Raw genomic sequence first — 17,125 nt, 5'->3', positions numbered from 1 at the left:
GCCCCTTTTTTAGAGAGCTTTAAAAAAGGAAGAATCTATAGTTTAAACTTTATATATCATTATTTTGTGAATCTGACACATTTGACAGACCTTGCGAAATTGCACCTCAGAAGACCTAATTCTTTGGGATAAGGATGTTCTAGAAAAGATCCAACCAGTCTTCCATTTCTTTATGTTTTTCTTTAAGTAGAACAGATATCATGGTGCAGGTTTAACCTTTGAGCTTTTTGACCTTTTCATGTTGTTCCCTCCATGCCTACCTTTACTGTGTCATTTTTTTCTTTTTACCCCTCTTCCACCACTTATTTTTCTCCTTCTTGTTTCCCCAACTAACTCGATCTCCCTTTTTTCACACCCACATGATGTTGTGTGAGTGCCTGCACAAAATGTATGAGAGAGATCTCTGCTCACTGTTCTTTGCTCACTGCTCTCACTTTCCATCCTGGGCAGAGGGGAAAGTCTGTGGCTTCTTTTTTGTATCTCCAGTCAGAAGAGATTCAGGATATAAAGCTAAACAATAGAAATCACTAGCTTCCGTACTCCCATTATGACAAGCCACCTGGGCAAAGGAGGAAGGTAGACCCGTTCCCTGCCACCTAAAGCAAAGAGCTCCTCGATCTCTTTTTCTCCCAGCCTTGCAAAGAAAACATGAGAAAGATGAGGCTTCTTTCGCACCTTTTGCAGACCAGAAGACCAACAACCCCCCAAAACCAGGAAAACCTTTTTCATTTTAATGTGAATATCATGGCAGCATTGTTCCCTGCAAGGAAAAGGTGTGGCCAGGGTAAAGAGATCAACAGAAGGTGGGGAGAGGAGAGGGTTTGTTAGGGGCTGTGTAATCTCTTCTAGCATAGTGGGGATGCTCAGGTTTGCTAAGTTTTAGTTTATCCATTTTTGATACTTCCACCTGGAATAGCTTGGCCCTCATCTTGAGAAGTCTTGGGTGCCTGCAGTTCCTCACAGAATCGCAGGATCATTGAGATTGGAAGGCATCTGTGGGAACTGTCTAGTCCAATACCCCTGCTCCAGACGAGGTGAGCTATAGCAGGTTGCTCAATGCTGTATCTAGGCAGGTTTTGAATATCTCCAACGATGGAGACTCTACAACCTCTCTGGGCAACCTGTTGCTGTCACTGGGCACCTTAAGAAGTGTCTGGCTCCATCTTCTTTACTGTCTCTCATCAGGTATTTGTACACATTGCTAAGATCTCCCCAAGCCTTCTCTTCTCCAGGCTAAACAGCCCCCACTCTCTTGGCCTCTCCTTGTATGAGAGATGCTCCAGTCCCATAATCATCTTCATGGCTGGACTCACTTCAGTATATCCATGTCTGTCTTGTACTGGGGAGCCCAGGCCTGGACCCTGCGCTCCAGATGAGGCCTCACCAGGGCTGAATAGAGGGGAAGATCACCTTCCTCAGCCTGCTGGCATCCATCTTCCTAATGCAGCCCAGGATGCTGTTGGCCTTCTTTGCCATGAGGGTATATTGGTGTCCCATGTTCAACATGGTGTCCATCAGAACCCCCAGGTACTCTGCAAAGCTTCTTTCTAGCTAGTCAGCCCCAAACCCGTACTGGTGCCTGATGCATGCGGTTTTACCTCTCCAGGATTAGGACTTCGCACTTCCCTTTGTTGAACTTTATGAGACTCCTGCTTGCCCATTTCTCCAGCCTGTCAAGCTCCCTGGTCTGTCAGCCACTCCCAGTTTTGTATCACCTGCAGACTTGCTGAGGGTGCACTTGGTACCATTATGTATGTCATTAATGAAGATATTACACAGTATTGCACTCAGTACTGACCCTGGGGGACACCACTAGCGACCAGTCTCCAGCTGGGCTTTGTCCTACTGATCTCAACCCTTTGAGTCTGGCGGTTTGGCCAGTTTTCTGTCCACCAGATCCTCACAAGCTCCATTCTCAGCATCCTTGGATATCCTGTTCAAAGTTTCTCACACTGGCTGAGGCTTTCCCCATGTATGTGAGGGTGTCCAGAATTACAAGGAACTTTGTTTTCTCTCAGATATTGTTCAAGTTCATGCTACAAATCTGTCATAGAGTTGCATAATAAAAACAGATTTCCTTTACTTTGGATATTAAATTAAACTTCCACTCAAGTATAAGGAAATTTCTTTGTCACATTCTCCTTTTCACAACTGAATCTTAAATATGTGAACCGTCTTTTTTTTTTAATAATCCTGCTTTTCCTTTGTATGAAATTGAAAAAGGATAGAAAATGTGATGTGTGAGAACATCCTGCTTTCAGACAGATGCATCATCACAAGTGTGTTTTCATCCAAAACACTACTTCTAATGGAAATAGAAATAAACACTTAAATGTAAAGAAATTCTGCTTATCTGTTGAAAACAATTCTTATTGCTTTTGTTAAAAGTCTTGCCTGAGGAGGACTTGACTGGAACAGATTAAGCACAATCTTTTTAAGAAAAGACAGTGGAAAGTGTGTGGGGAGAGAATGTAGAAATGGACATATCTTTATGGATAGTACAGCTGCATACATTTGTGCATGATAAAGGCATGGTGGTTAGTTGCATTTCCTAGCTTCTGAATATATATATATAATTGCATATTCATTAGAGTCTCTGAATACAGGGCTTTTTCAGTTGTATTTTAGATTGTCTTCAAAGTGGTGAAACCTTCCTTTTTCTCCAAACCTCGCTGATACTCATTGCCTGTATTGCTAATTCTCTTCCCAGTGTGACCCCCAAGCATGTGACATGCTTTGACATAAAAGACACTGCGGAAGCCCTGCTGGTGCAAGGAGTCAGAATTCTCTCAGTAAGGTACAATAAGTTCCCTTTAGAAATAGATGCTGTTTCATCTTTTCTGCCTGGGACTCAATTTTGATGTTCCAGAGGATTCAAAGTATTTTTTTAATCAGTACTTTAAGAGGGGAGCCAAACCCAAAAAATTCAGATTGACTGAGTTGTGTGTGTGTATATATATATATATATGTCATTTACTCTTCAAGAGAACCTATTTAATTCCACTCCCTCTTTTAGTCTTAAGAAATGGAGCCTTTTGCATGGGCCGTTCAGGGTTGCTGTAGCAGCCCCATGATGGTGCCTGTTAGGACAGGCTGTGACAGTGACAGTGAATTGACCATGGCACTGATGGATGTAGTGGGAGCACTAAAGGAGGAAGCTACTTTTGAACCAATATTGCAGTGAGTGACTTTCTTAAGAGGCCTCTTGAGGACTGCCATCACGTATTAGTCAAGTCACTTTACTTTTACAGGTCACCTTAGGATTTTCAGGCGAAGGGCCTGACGTTGGATGCAACCATCATGACTGATATTTTCCATACCGCGTCTGGCACCACCTGTGGTTACAGTAGATGCAGTGAAGGACCTGTATTTTCTGCTTCTTTGAGTTAAAGCAGCTTCCAGTTAAAACTCTTTTTAACCAATGAGTGCTTATGCATTTTGTAACAGGAAATCCTAGGAAGGGATGAGCTTTATAGGAAAATAAATGAGAACTATAGTGTTATTCTTTTAGCCAGCAATTGTCTGAAGTTCTTGTCAATAGAAATAGTTGCATACATTTGTCTTCATTAATCATTTCAAGGTGTTGCTTTTTGATGCAGCCAGCCCTAGCAGTTCACAGACACTTTAATTTCCCAATTATTGTACCTGTGGCTCAGAACAGATACTGATTAGTTTCACATTTTGCTCTGTGGGCAGCTTAATGTTCTTGTCACCTTACATTGAGTTTTAAATGTGCAGAGTATAAGAGAATGTCAGATGTGCTCCAAAGTCTTCTGGGTCAGGCTCGGTAAGTTATGATGTTTCCAGGGACAGTACTGATAGGTTTCTGAAAGATTGATGAAAGAACAAGGTGTACTTTTAGAATCCTATCACAAAATTAACGATTCCCCTTGTAAAGCGAGTGTGAGTGATTTTGTGTCGTATTCTATCTCACACAAGTTTTTAGCTGAAGATGAAGGTGATACTGCTGGCTGCTATAACAGCACTACAAAAGGAAGCTGCAATAGCAGCAAGGCAAGAGCGATGCTTTTCAATGTTTGCACACAATTAAAGACCTTTCAGACTGTAGTAGTGAAAGCAAAGGGGAAAATAAATTTTGAAAGTCCTAAACATGAAGATTAACTTTATAACAAATAGAAACGTTGCCTGTCTACTCTTTATCAATTGTGTACCAGCTATGACTCATGCGTCCATGCTTTTTTCTTTCTGAGAATTGCCATGGAAAAAATCCCCTCCAAAACACAAAACCATGCTGAACATCTGCTCTCTAGGTATTCATTAGTTCTGTCTGCTCTGCCTTTGGCTAATTGCCTGGGAGTGAAGTTGAATCATTTACGGGGACTTAACCTGGTGCCAGTAATGGTAGTAGAGATCGTGTAATGTTTTGATAAAAAAAACAGGAAATGTCAAACATGTAGCCTCCCAAACATAGAGTTTATTTACTGGTTTCTCATACAGTTTGTTTGCCTACAATATTGCCTGCAAAACTGATAACAGAAAATGTATTTAATAACTACTCAGTGCTAATATGCTGTAGTATGCATGACTGACTAATTTAATTTATCTCTGATTAAGCCTATTATGTTTGAGATCACTTTACAGAAGAGACTTCTTTTTGCCAGCTGTAAGCTTATTTGAATTGTAATATAAGTTAATAATGTGTGAAATAACTACTGGTGCCTGCTTCTAAATGTTAATTTTACCAACTGACTTCCTGAGTTAGTGCATACACAACTCATCCATTGCAATGTAGTTAGTATGTTGTTTGGACATAAGATTGCATATGTAAAAAGGCAGGTTTGTGGCAGGGGGATAAAATGGCTGTTGTTTTGCCGACAAAGAGCAAAGGAATACAATCATAGCACAGTCAGGGGTGACACAGAGTCTATATATTGACAGCATCATCTAAGAAGAAGCCCTTCTGATGTTGTTAATCTTAAAGTATTTGCTTCCTGTGCGATGCAAAGGGGAATAGGTACTCCTCAGAAATATGTAGAACAAAAAGTCATGAAGAAAAAAAATCCAGGCACCGACTATGTTTTGATGAGCAAAATAGCCATTTGGGTGGAATTATAGATTTTGCTTAGACTGAGGTTAGACCTGCAAGAGAAGTAGGAAAAAAAAAACCCAAAAACAAAACCCGAAGAATAAAAAAAAAGAAAAAGCATAGGAAAAAGAGAACCCAACCCTGCCAAGAAAACTAAACTTTTTTCTCTTTGGAAAAGCAGGATTCCCCTTCACTATTTTCTGTGGTCTAATTGTTAGAGTAGGCAGGCACCTAATGGAGTGGGAAGGAAAGCTTTTCTTGTGCATAAGCCACATGCCAGAGCTATTGATCACTGGCAAATGAAACTTTCTGTGCTTTAGCAACTTGTTTCTCTGAGAGGCTGCAGAGTGCTATCAGATCTTGATTTGGAAATAGCTTTATGTTTATCAGTTGTTGCTTTTGTCAGAAACCATAATCATACATATTCTTGATTCATGTATTGTTTAGCTTAAAGCCATTGGGAAAATTTAGGTGGAGGGAATGAAGTCTTCTACTTTTTTTAAAGAAGCAAGTGCGATAGTCTGGGGCTTAGTATATGAGATTATAAGCAGATACACCTAAATTATGTGTACTTTGCATTTAAATATATGCAACTCCATCTGAAATAAAATGAAATGAATATTTTTCTGTCAGATTTGTGTATCTCTTCAATTAGAAAATACATAGGATCCCACACTTACTGTGTCAGACTGTGCTGCCAAAACAATGTCACTTGCCTAGCATGAAAAGAAAAGTATGCTCCACATAATTTCTTTTTATGTCATTCTGTTCCACCATCCGAACAGCTGGCATGTGATAACATGTGGGATGTCAAGCACTATTGTTCACATTTTGTCACGCTAACTCACATAGATCAGTTTTCAGCAAGCCGAGTTGTCTAGTGGTTCTGATTTCAAGGTATGTCTTCACAGAGTGTCAAGTGCTAGCTGACAGGACAGGAGTTTGGCAGGTCCACCCATGAATGTCTGGATATGTCCATATGTGTGACTGAGTATGTTATGGTTGTACTATGCAAAGCAAGTATTCAGTGGTATGTAATTGCTGAAAATAGTATTTCTATACAACTTTCTGGTATGCAGGCTTCAGGATTTGCCCTGTAGTGCTGGTGATGCCAAAACTTGTCTTCCTGGTGTTTGCCCAGAATAATCAATCAGTGAATTTAGGAGGGAATGGCCGGTGGGAGTCCCTTTTTCACATCAGCCACAAATGTGAATGATAGTTGTATAAACAGCTGCAAGGCTCAGTGTCTAGGCAATAGCACCCGGAGGGAACACGGTGCATCTGCCCCCCGTGCTCTGCGCAGTCCTGCAGTTTGTATCCAGGTGCAATCCAGGGCTGCATGTGATCTGCATAGACCTAAAAATGTGGTGCCTTAGCTAGTTTAGAGATAATTCTCTTTCCCTACATGCTAGCACAGCATCTGAAAAAGCTGAGCATGCTCTTGCTAGCAGGTCTGAGACCTGCGCAACTCACTCCCAGAGACGGGCTGTTACTGGAGAAGACTTTGAGTTTTGAGACTTGCCTCATTGCACTGGCCTGAGAGAGACCAGGTTTGCCCCGCTGTGCAGGCTTCTATATCCCTATGGGTAGAGAGGTAATTCAATTTATTTTGTTTTATTCTATATGGAGCAGGATTCTTTTTAAAAATGATAAATAAACATCTTTTTCCTTTTTTTTTTTTTTTTTGAATGTGTTGCTAAAAATGACATTCTGGGCTTTTGCACCTGATAGAGAGGTGGAGTATGATGTAATTCATATGTCAGTCAATTCAGAAAAGTTTTCCTATTTTTACAAATTTTATATCATTAGTGACAGGCTGGAATAATTTGGTGTTTCATATTTATTTTCTGTAAGCAGAGTTTTAAAGAATAATTAAAGAAAGAATGTAAAATATTTGATTGTAAATGACCTAAATTTTCAGTGAATTTCACACAGTTATGGGTCTGCTAGGTACTTTGAAATAAATGAATTATAAATGTATTGTGTCATTATCATCAAGGGTCATTTTTCTGCAAAATACATGATCAATCACTCTCTGTTCAAGTTCTTCTTGTGCAAGGCTATTGAACTTTTCCATAGCCAAGTTCAACATAGAAACCATCAATGTATCAGGAAATTGCTACTGCTTTACAAAGGACAGAGAGAAGCTTAGGGCCCTCTTCCCTCCACCCCCTTTCTTTTCTCTTTCTTCCCCAAAACATAGATTGAGATTGATCATTTAATAGAAAAAAAAAAAAATACCAGTAAGAGCAATGAAGCCAGAGAATGGCAGGCAGTGAAAGCCGAACTCAATACAATTTTGACACTGCTCAGCCATTGTATTAGACTCAGCTTGCTCTTAAGCAAAGATTAGCAAAGATAACTTATGTACAAGGTTATAAATATGCTTACTGTTCTATGGCTTCTATAGAGAAATAATGCTTCCTAAACACAACCTTTGAATGTTTCAAGAGTCAGCTTTGAATGATTGACAAATAGGAGTCAAATGATTTCAGCTGAGAAATCAAATAAACTTCAATATACCAAAATAGTGAAGGCAGAAAGAAAACTCATTAGTACCTTAGTTAACTATGTTATGATCTATCTTAATAAAGACATATGTTGAAAAAAATATTATAATTATGGGCAAAACTCCATAAAATATCTGTTACGAAGCTTCCCATCTTGCAACAGTGATTAAGATTTGTCTTCTGCTAAAAAAGCAATAATGACAAAATACACCCTAAAATCCTCCCAAAAATACTTTTTGAAAGTTTACTAATTTTGTTTGATTACATTACCCTCATATTTTTATACCTTCTAACATGAATCTGCAAAAAAATGTATTCAACAAATACATAAAAGCAATCAGAGAGGAAACAAGAAATATGAAATGTCCTTTTTTCCCCCTATAACTAAAAGCTTTGGGCTTTATGAAATTAGGTAGGGTGAAAAACAGCATTTTTCCCCAGGCATTTTAAAATTCTTACTTGTTGACTTGAAAACAAAAAAGGCAAACCAAACATGTACAAAGGATACAGCTTACATAGAGATGTTTAAAAGTGAAAACATAAAGCTCTAGAAAATCCCCTAATAGATGAAATGGGAATTTTTTTGGTTATGTAATTAGGCAGTTTTAAACTTTTTTATTGTTTTAAATAGTCTACTTAAATCTAAAAGAAGATGCATTATTATTTTGGAAAAAAATCACAAAGCATTTGTAAGGATAAGACTTTTTTTTTTTTTTTTTTTTTTGAAATGTCTGATGGTTATTTTCTGTCCTGTTTCAAATTGGCTCAAGTTGCACGATGCTTTTTGCTTGGATGAAATCCATTAGAAATGTACTCTGGTCCTACTCAGAATGTCCCTGCCATCAGTGAAGCTTATTTAGGCAAGATAAACAATACTTTTATAGCATTAAATCTGGTAGGAAGCACTCTCTTTTTTTGTTTGGATTGATGGTGGGCTGATAGGGCTGTGTGGACCTCGGTCACCCCATTTATCTTTTACAAAAATTGACAAAGTTTTAGCTTTCTTCCAGCACTCTAGAATTTCTCTGGTATGCTAAGATTAATTGAAAATCCATTAGTGGTTCAAAAACTTCCTAAGCCAGCTCTTCATATGAACCTGCTGATATAACAACTGTTTAAGTTCCCAAGCTATTGACAGCAAAGAAAGTATTTATCATCAGTGAGTACGAATTAAAACATCAGAAATGCTAAGTGAACTGAACCTACCTGGTATGGCAGGAGTAGGTCGAAGACAGTGATGGATGGATTTAAGGCATATCCAAGGCATGCCACTGACATGACTCCTCTGTCGAGAGAGTTCATGTCCATTGTCAAATGGTAACACAGAAAGAGAAGAAAAGCTCAATCTAAAGAAACGTTACATAGGACAATGCAGAAGGAAACGCTAACCATCAAAACAACGCTTGAAAGTCCAAATAGGCCATCACAAAGCTAGAATAAAGACTGGCATTTGATGGAGAGACACTTCTGGTGTGGAAAGGTAAATTTCAGAGGAGTTTTTTCTTGCTCCCAAGGATAGCTCTGTTTTTTTATTTTTATTTTTTTTATTGGCAGTTCTATCATTTCGGTGCAGCAAAGGACCACTGTCATTGTTAGGATTCCTTTTCTGCCTGACACACTTAAAAATGTTTTTATTGTCCTTAACTCCCCAGAATATTGACTTTTTTCCTCCCCCCATCACATTTTTTTCTACTCTTCTAATGTATATTAATTGCAATCCATTTCCCTTTGTCCCCATGTTGTAGACTATTTTAATAGCTGTTTTAACTTGAGTAGACCAGTGTGGCAATTCAGGAAAGTATCCTTCTTTCTCATTGTTAATATGTTGTTTGGTCTCTAGTAAAATGTTTTTAAGCAGGTCCCACCTTTCATCTTTTTCCCAAATAAACTGTTTCTCCCAGCTGAATTTGCTCCTAATTGTTTTCAAGATTGCAAAATGGGTTGTTTTGAGGCACCAGGTATATTTGTTTTCATTTCATCCTGTTTGCAAACAGCAAACATAATGAGCAAATGCTGTCATTTATAAAGAAGCAACCACTAATTTTTAGTTCTGTGGTAAATTTTATGTTATCTTTCAAGGTAAAGTATAATACAAAATTCCTGTGAGCTAAATGCAATGCTTACAGAGTTCAGAAAGTGTCCTTTACGTAGATTTTTTTTTTTTAATTTCAAGGCAGCACAAAGCCTCCAGCATATGCTATTCAAATTGAAGTCAAAGTGTTCTTTCCTACGTAGTATAGGCAGATGCTTTAGAAATCCCTGGTCAGCTCTTTCTTCAGTGTATTTGTGGTCTGGAACGGATACCACCCTGTTTCTCTTGCATACTTTATTCAGCCGGTTAGCCACTTTCCAAATTGTCCGGACCCCATCTTCCTCCTTCCTGTCATACCAGAACAGACTGTGGGAAGACTTGGCTGTTTTTGTCCAGCAAACATCTCTCCATCCAAAGGGACAGCGGATATAGTCTGGTCTTTATTGTTCAGTCTGCCTTAGGAAATCAAAGATCACACTGGATTGTATTCAGATGTAAAACTGATTAATTAGAGAGACACATTTCATACTTTTCAGTCCAGCCTTTCATAAAATGTTAAGCTGATAAAGTGCTGGCCTTTACTGGCAGGACAAAAGATGAATAGAACAGCCTCTTTAAGACATTATAGAAATAGGGAATAAATGTTTCCATGTGTGCCGGTGCCAGGGAGCAGCCAGGGCTGCTCCACAGGGGAAGTGGAGCCAGAGCCGAAGGTGATGGTGAGGCAGGCAGGGCAGCATCCTCACCGACAAGGTCCCCATGCAAGGTGAGCAGAGCAGGTCCAGGAGTGGTGACCAGGGTCAGTCGAGAGCCCAGTGACTGCCACAGTGGCTCGGGGTGACGAGAGCACTGATAGTTCCCAAAGGCTTGTTGCTTCCCATTGCATAAATAAAAAAAAAGCAAGGCTCCAGGTTACCCAAGCAGTGTTTGCTGAGATCAAATGTGGCATAAAATTTTCCTGTCCATGGTAAGCTTAAAAAGTCTATGATCTGAATTTAGTGTGCATTTCACTTTCACATCAGACTAGGCCTAAATGCAAATGTCATAATAATATCTTTTAATGTAACTTCTAAGATAGTAAAAGATACAACCCTGCAGATCCCAAAGTAGAAAAAAGCTATTAGGTATGTTATTGTTTTAAATTTTAATCTATTCTGATGTTCATGAAATGCTCTGTCTGTAATGCCTTTTGTATTAATCATAATAAATATTTTATCCCTTCTGGAGAGGGCATGCTGACATAATGTCTAAGTGAAAGAGGGAACTTGTCTCAGCTACTTTATAATACTTGCTGAACTTAAAATGAATATCAAAAAGCTCCAACAGAGATGCTGTGCAGAAAAGTCAAAAATATGGACAGAGAATCCAAATCCAGATATATCCAGAATATCCAAAAATATGGATATACAAAATAATAACCACTTGCAGTTATTTGCTTGCATGCTGTTCTCTAATTTACAAAAAATATAGCTTACTTGTGGTGCAGCAGTACAAATATAGTAGGTGCAGCAATCCCTGTTACGAAAGTAGTGTGTGTGAGGGGGGAAAGGGGGGGGGGGCAGAAGAAGCCAGAGCAGAAAAACTGTGGTAGAGTTTTCAAAAGCAGACATTTGTTGACTACGCTTATTTTTTTCCATACTGCTCGACAAATAATGGTCAACCTTAACAGGACTAAGCCAGTAGTTGTATGCCTGTGTCTGGCCTCTGGAAAAAAAAACAAAAAAAGAGAGCATCTGTGCTACAGAGGTTAATCTGAGGGACATGAACATCTTTCTCATCACTGCTGTTGTGGTGCCTGGTATGAGCTTGGGGGTATGGCTCATTTCTAGTTTCCAGTTCAACAGTGTCTTCTCTTTCAGCAACCGTTATCCCATCATATGGGGTTTTGTCAAGGTGCGCACTTTGCAGTGAGGAGAACTACCTTGGTTAAAACTGTGCTGTGATAATGTATCTTTTCAAAGCATGAACACAAGGTGCTTAGCAAGAACTGAATGAGCTAGGTTTCTTGTGAGATAACGCATGACATTTTTCTGTTACCCTCCAAAATCCCAAGCTCTAGCTCCTCTGCTATAACTCAGAAGAGTATGAAAAGCTTAACAAAGACTTTGGTGTAGCCTTCAATACTGACAATTAAGCCTCTTGCATGCACCACCCTTCTGTAAAATTCCTGAATGCTTCCCCTTCAGAGCAGTGCCCAGAGTATGTGTCCTGGCCCTCCTTTCAGCAGCTTCTCTAAGACGCGCAGATTGGGGCTGGGACTCAGGCCTGAATAATTAATGGCTGTTTATCCAGGTACTAGCAATGCTGTGTGGTTTGTTTTTTAATTGCAGCCTGCAAAGAGAGTTTCTTGGCTTATTTCTTGGCTCCAAGAGTACAGTGTGGTCAGAACCAGACAGGCAGAGAAATGCGTATTTTAGAGTGCAAAACAGCACCACAAAGTGGTGCTCATCTTACTGACTGCTGAAAGCCACTCCTGTCCGCAAAGTGTGGCCACTCTTGTGTCTCATTATTAGCCGTAATTTAAAGATGATGGAGAAAACAAACGAGAGCTGAGTGTTTGGGGAGCAATTGCTGGACGGCACAACTGACAAACCCTACAAGAGCTCTGGAGTAGGAGGGGGTGGATTTAACGGGTGGTTCTGATTGTGGGAGTGTTTCGTACATCTGATTCAGTTCAGTGGCTGGCTCCATTTGCGCAAGGCAGCCTTAGATGTTATTGTTTGGTCCCTCTGTCTTATTTTGGCTTTGTATTACTCAGCGTCTGATTATCTTGGACAATATTCACTATTGCTGTTCAGAACATTTTGGACAGCAGTGAAAAAATGTCAAAGGATAATGTCAATATCATCCTATCACTGCTTAGGAAACCTATGAGAGTAAGCCAAGGCAGGCAATGGATGGTTTGAAGAGGAATGGGTGCCAATCTAGAAGAAAAAAAGAAAGAAAGAAAGAAGAAAAAATGGAAAAAACAGTAGAGAGTCTCCTTTTTCCTCTCCCACCCTGAGCGCCTACATAACCAGCTGATGAATTGGGAATCACTGAACCCCTTGATTAATGCTCCAGAGTCTGAAAAGTTAGAAGAGAGAAAATGAAACCGACTTTGTTGCTATAGCCAGATGGAAGCTATGGAGGTGTTAAATTTGCCAGCAACTTAAGAGATGTACAAAAGAGAGATCCTGGTAGCAGAGGTTGGGAGTGACACCTTGACAAGAACGCCTTTGGCCGATGGTGGCGGTGGAGTGGGAATTTTGCAGATCGTGTGAATTTTGACACTACGCGTTAGAGCTGAGAGCACTACCGGGCACTTTGTACAGCAAAGCAATGCTTCTGTCACATGTTTTCTTTTCAGCTGTATCCAGCCTGTTCTACAGCTGTGATAACTTGTGGAATGGTGCAGTCCAAAAGCTGGTGTGGCATGCTTTTTAAGTCATGCTCACTTATGGTGAAGAAGTTAAAGTCTCTCTCAGATCTGAAAATGGTCATTTTTCATGTGATGCTTGCTCACAGACAAAGCACTGCAAAAGGTAGGGGAAGAGAGTTAACATGATGCCTCACAATATGTGGCCAAATGAACTGTGGTAATACGTCATATGTGTGGGTATAACATATATGTGTGGGTATAACTTATCAGTTATGTAGGTATTGCGTGGCTACTTGATTTTTTATTTGTTTTTATATGAAACAAACAAAATCAGACAGAATATATGGTATATAAGGAAGTATTACGTATTTTTTTCATTGTAATGTTTTCAGTGGCTCCAAAATTCTGTAAATACCTCAAATTCCTACTGTCTTGAATGCAGCATATCATCTTTTTATCTTAGGTTGATCTAGAAGTATCTCCACTAAGCAAATCTGAGCTGATTCAGGAATATTGAGTATTTCACCAAGGTTGATGTTACCTTATAATAAAACTTATTCTTTATTGATTCATTACTTAGGGTGATAGTGATCAAATAGAGCAGATGACATTAACATTTTTACAAATGTTTTCATAAATAACTAAAGTGGCTGTGACTTTTGTGGTATTCCCTCTCCCTAGATTAGGGAATAAAGCAGTTACTTAAATTACCTTCAAAGCAAAACTATAATCATTTCCATTCAGGATTTACATTGAAGAAGTGAAAACCTAAACTGCCATTTGGGGTGGTATGATTATATTACAATACTTCACAGACCAAGTGCATCTTCATTTTTGGAAATTAGATACAAGTGTAAATAGAAAATACCTTCTCCTCTGCATCCTGCTCTCTTTGGGATATGGGTCACCCAGCTCACATCTTCTGCGACTCTCAGGCCTGTCTTGTCAACATCCAGCATCTTATTTTCACTTCAGCTTTTAAAAAATAAGCCCTCCTCCTCATTCCTCTGCAAAGACTCCTGCTCACCTTCTTGGTCCTCCTATTGAGGAAAAGGAAAAAAGAAACATAGAAAGAGGAAAAGACAAGAGACTTCCTAGAGGGATCTGCTACAGCCATGGCCAGGATTTGGTGTGAAAGTGGCAGCTATTGAAACATGAGGAGATGTCTACCCTTCTCCACCAGCTTTGCAGGCACAAGGCAAAGAACGAGACCACTCAGGTTGGAGTAGACCTCCCCATCTTTTTAGGCATTGATAGCACTTATCAGGCACCAATAAAGTAAGCAGGGGCCAATCCTAGGCAATGCCTACTTGTCTATGTCTGGAGCCGCTCTGCTTTAATGGCACTGACTGGATCTCAGGGAAGCGTTTTGTTCGTGATACACCCATTGACTGCATTCTTGTTCTTTCAGGCTTATTTCTGCTAGCCTCAAAGAGCTACGAGGAGTTTAAAAAGAAAGAAAGAAAACTTACCTCTAGCCCTTAACAGCTGAATAAAAGTACGGCAAAAGTGCTGGAATAGGTCTGTTGAGTAAACAGGTCCATGGTGGTAACTGCTCTGAGAACAGCTGCTCTTTCACAACAACTGCTTTGAATTATTTCCATGTGGAACACAGCAGCTCTGACGGGAGCTCTTTTTTAGAGGGAGGCAATTTCCCTCATATATGACTTGTCAACTGCTAACTGTAAGTGTGTAAATATAGCTGGAGTTTGGAAATAGTGCAGATCTGGCAGAGGTTTGGGCAGTTATTATTTATGGCTAAATGGATGAGATTTACCAAGCTCAGTTTGATGGTAAATGTTGCAGGGCAGGTACATTACCCAAGTTTGTGTTTGTGGAGCACCTTGGCAGTTTTGTATTGATTTTAATAATGCAGTTGTTCTTGAAACAGCTCTGTAAGTAGTGAAAAATTTACATTATAAGCATAACAACATTCAGAAGCACCTCATTTTAATTTTACTCTATACCTATCGATCCCCTCTCCTCCCTTTGCTTTTGTGACTGTGTCCTCTCTCTCTCATCACTCTTACATCACATTTGGGGTTGCTCCTCCTCCCACTCCATCTTTCAGCTTAACTCCCACAGGACATTGGATCCTCCCTCCATATCTCTGGCATGGCTGACCTCATTTGTTGGGAGAACCTCTGCTCTAATCTCTGCACTTTTAATGCACTGAATCGTACGAATCATACAAATCATCTGCATGCTTGTTTTGTTTTCTGCCATCTAGTGCCATGCTTCTCGTTTGCTTTCTCTCTGATAAGTGATCTTCCCTGGTGCATTCCCAGATCAGACTTACTATAGCATGCTCTCTTCTCTGTGCCAGCTTGCATTTGTGTCTACATGAAGGGCAGGAGGTCAGCTAGAGGCTAGTTCCCAAGTTCCCATAAAGCCAGTTTCAAACAAGTTTGAACTTCATGGAGCAGTAATTGAGAAAGGTTTTAAGAACTTTTAAAGGGGTAAAGATTTGTCTTTCTTTGCAAGCCTACCAAAGATGCAGCTGCTATAATTACATTTCTCAGCCTTCTGAGACCTTCCTCTTTGATTTCTGTCCTGGCAGTCCTTTTCCTGGGAAATCACATTAAAATTTTTCTTTTTTACTTTCAAGACCTTATCTCCCTTTTGATCTGGATGTGTATGAGATCTTCTCATCCACATCATCCAGAAAGAGAGCTACAGAGCTCATGCACCTTTTTCATCATAATATTTCATGTCCAGAGAGCAAGATCCTCTGTTTCCTAAAATTCAAATAAGTCCACTTTTTATTTCTCATTCTATCTAAGTTTATGAAAATTATCTACAAAAGAACTCCCTCCTTTTTACATAAGACCTTGAAATCCTTTTATTAGTCAAATGATCTCTCCATCACACTGGTGCAGATGAGGCAAACTCAAGGAATAAATTCCTGCTTCAAGAGTAGCTTGTTTTAGTCATGTCTATTACAATCTCTATAGGGCAGAGGATTGCCTTTATTTATGCTTTGTCTTTGCTGCGGGCTGCAGTGAGCTTATTATTGAAACTTAAAGCTAGTAATTTGGCTTGAGTTGTCTGAAAGCTGGAATTTTGTATATGCTCACATTTCTTGCAGATGTCTGTCACATAACAAATGTTGTTGGCTGACTGCCCTGAAAACACTGGGAAAAAAGAGATTCTTGAAAAAGTGAAATACAAATGAATTAGAGCCACTTCATATCTAACAGCTAGTGAGTGCACTTCCTGCTTCAAGGGAATGACAACAATGAAACATGGAGTTTGTTTGGTGGGGGAAGGCTTTGTGTTATTCCTGAATATTTGAAAATACTTGAAAATTCCCTATTTGGTGGTTGACTTTTTTAAAAGCAGCCAAATCACTAAATGATGGTGACAAAAGTGATCACATTTGTCTAAGTTTGACTCAAAACATACATTGTGTTGGACAAAAAATGAGAAACTATTCAGAAAATATTCTCCACTGGGTTTCAGTGTCTCTAGGGAGCATCATTTTATGGCTTCACCAGCTTGCCTTAAAGCCACAGAATATGTAATTCACAGTTTCACCATCATATTAGCTCATGCTTCTCTTGGGAAAGTGAATCAATTTCTGGATCTGTGTGTATAAACAGCTTCCTTTTCCCTTTTCTCAAGGGAAATCCTGAAATGTCCAAAGAATAAAGGTATACAGAGATATAGATGAATTCCAGGGCTGAAAGCTGAAAGTTAGGTGTCTAAATGTTAGAACTTCAATAAGAATTAAATGACCAGTGTTTTGCCAGCAAATATGGCAATACACTCTCTCACAGTGACATCTGAGTTTCACACAGTGAACTTCAGTTACTGGACACAGTAATCAGAAAAGAACAAAAGATTTAGCAAATCAAATGTAAAGATTTCCACTCCTGCTGTAGAATAGGTAGGTATAATGTATCATTTCATTTGAAACCAAATTACTTATCAGGACATTCATATTTCTCTCTGAAGGCATCAGTGTATAAACCTCTGATAACAAGAACTGAGATGCTTAGGTTCCTGCAAGTCAGTTATGAATTTTGATGAAAAATCTTTAAGTTTAAACAGAAAGCAGAGATACCCAACTGAATAGCTCTGTGATATAATTAATCTTTCCCCTTCTCCTCCCATCCTTATTATTGACTCAAGTGCACATGTAAAATAAGGACTTGATCAAAAGGCCTTTGAAA

At 39.3% G+C, this 17,125-nt stretch overlaps 1 protein-coding gene across 10 annotated transcripts in view; it reads left to right on the top strand.

Annotated features, from left to right (window-relative positions):
• ENOX1 (ecto-NOX disulfide-thiol exchanger 1) overlaps positions 1–17,125 on the top strand; it is a 360,126-nt gene that overhangs the window by 176,421 nt on the left and 166,580 nt on the right. Inside the window, exon 1 of one of the 10 annotated variants that reach the window (XM_064504828.1) lies at positions 2,756–2,797. The exons of the other annotated variants lie outside the window; for them this stretch is intronic. The gene's annotated coding sequence lies outside the window, so the exon portion shown is untranslated. Of the gene's footprint in view, positions 1–2,755; positions 2,798–17,125 lie in introns of those variants that run through there. 10 annotated transcript variants of the gene reach the window in all.

This window comes from Dromaius novaehollandiae, chromosome 1 (assembly GCF_036370855.1).
Source record: "Dromaius novaehollandiae isolate bDroNov1 chromosome 1, bDroNov1.hap1, whole genome shotgun sequence".
NCBI classification, from domain to species: Eukaryota; Metazoa; Chordata; class Aves; order Casuariiformes; family Dromaiidae; genus Dromaius; species Dromaius novaehollandiae.
This window is presented reverse-complemented; position numbering and strand designations above follow the sequence as displayed.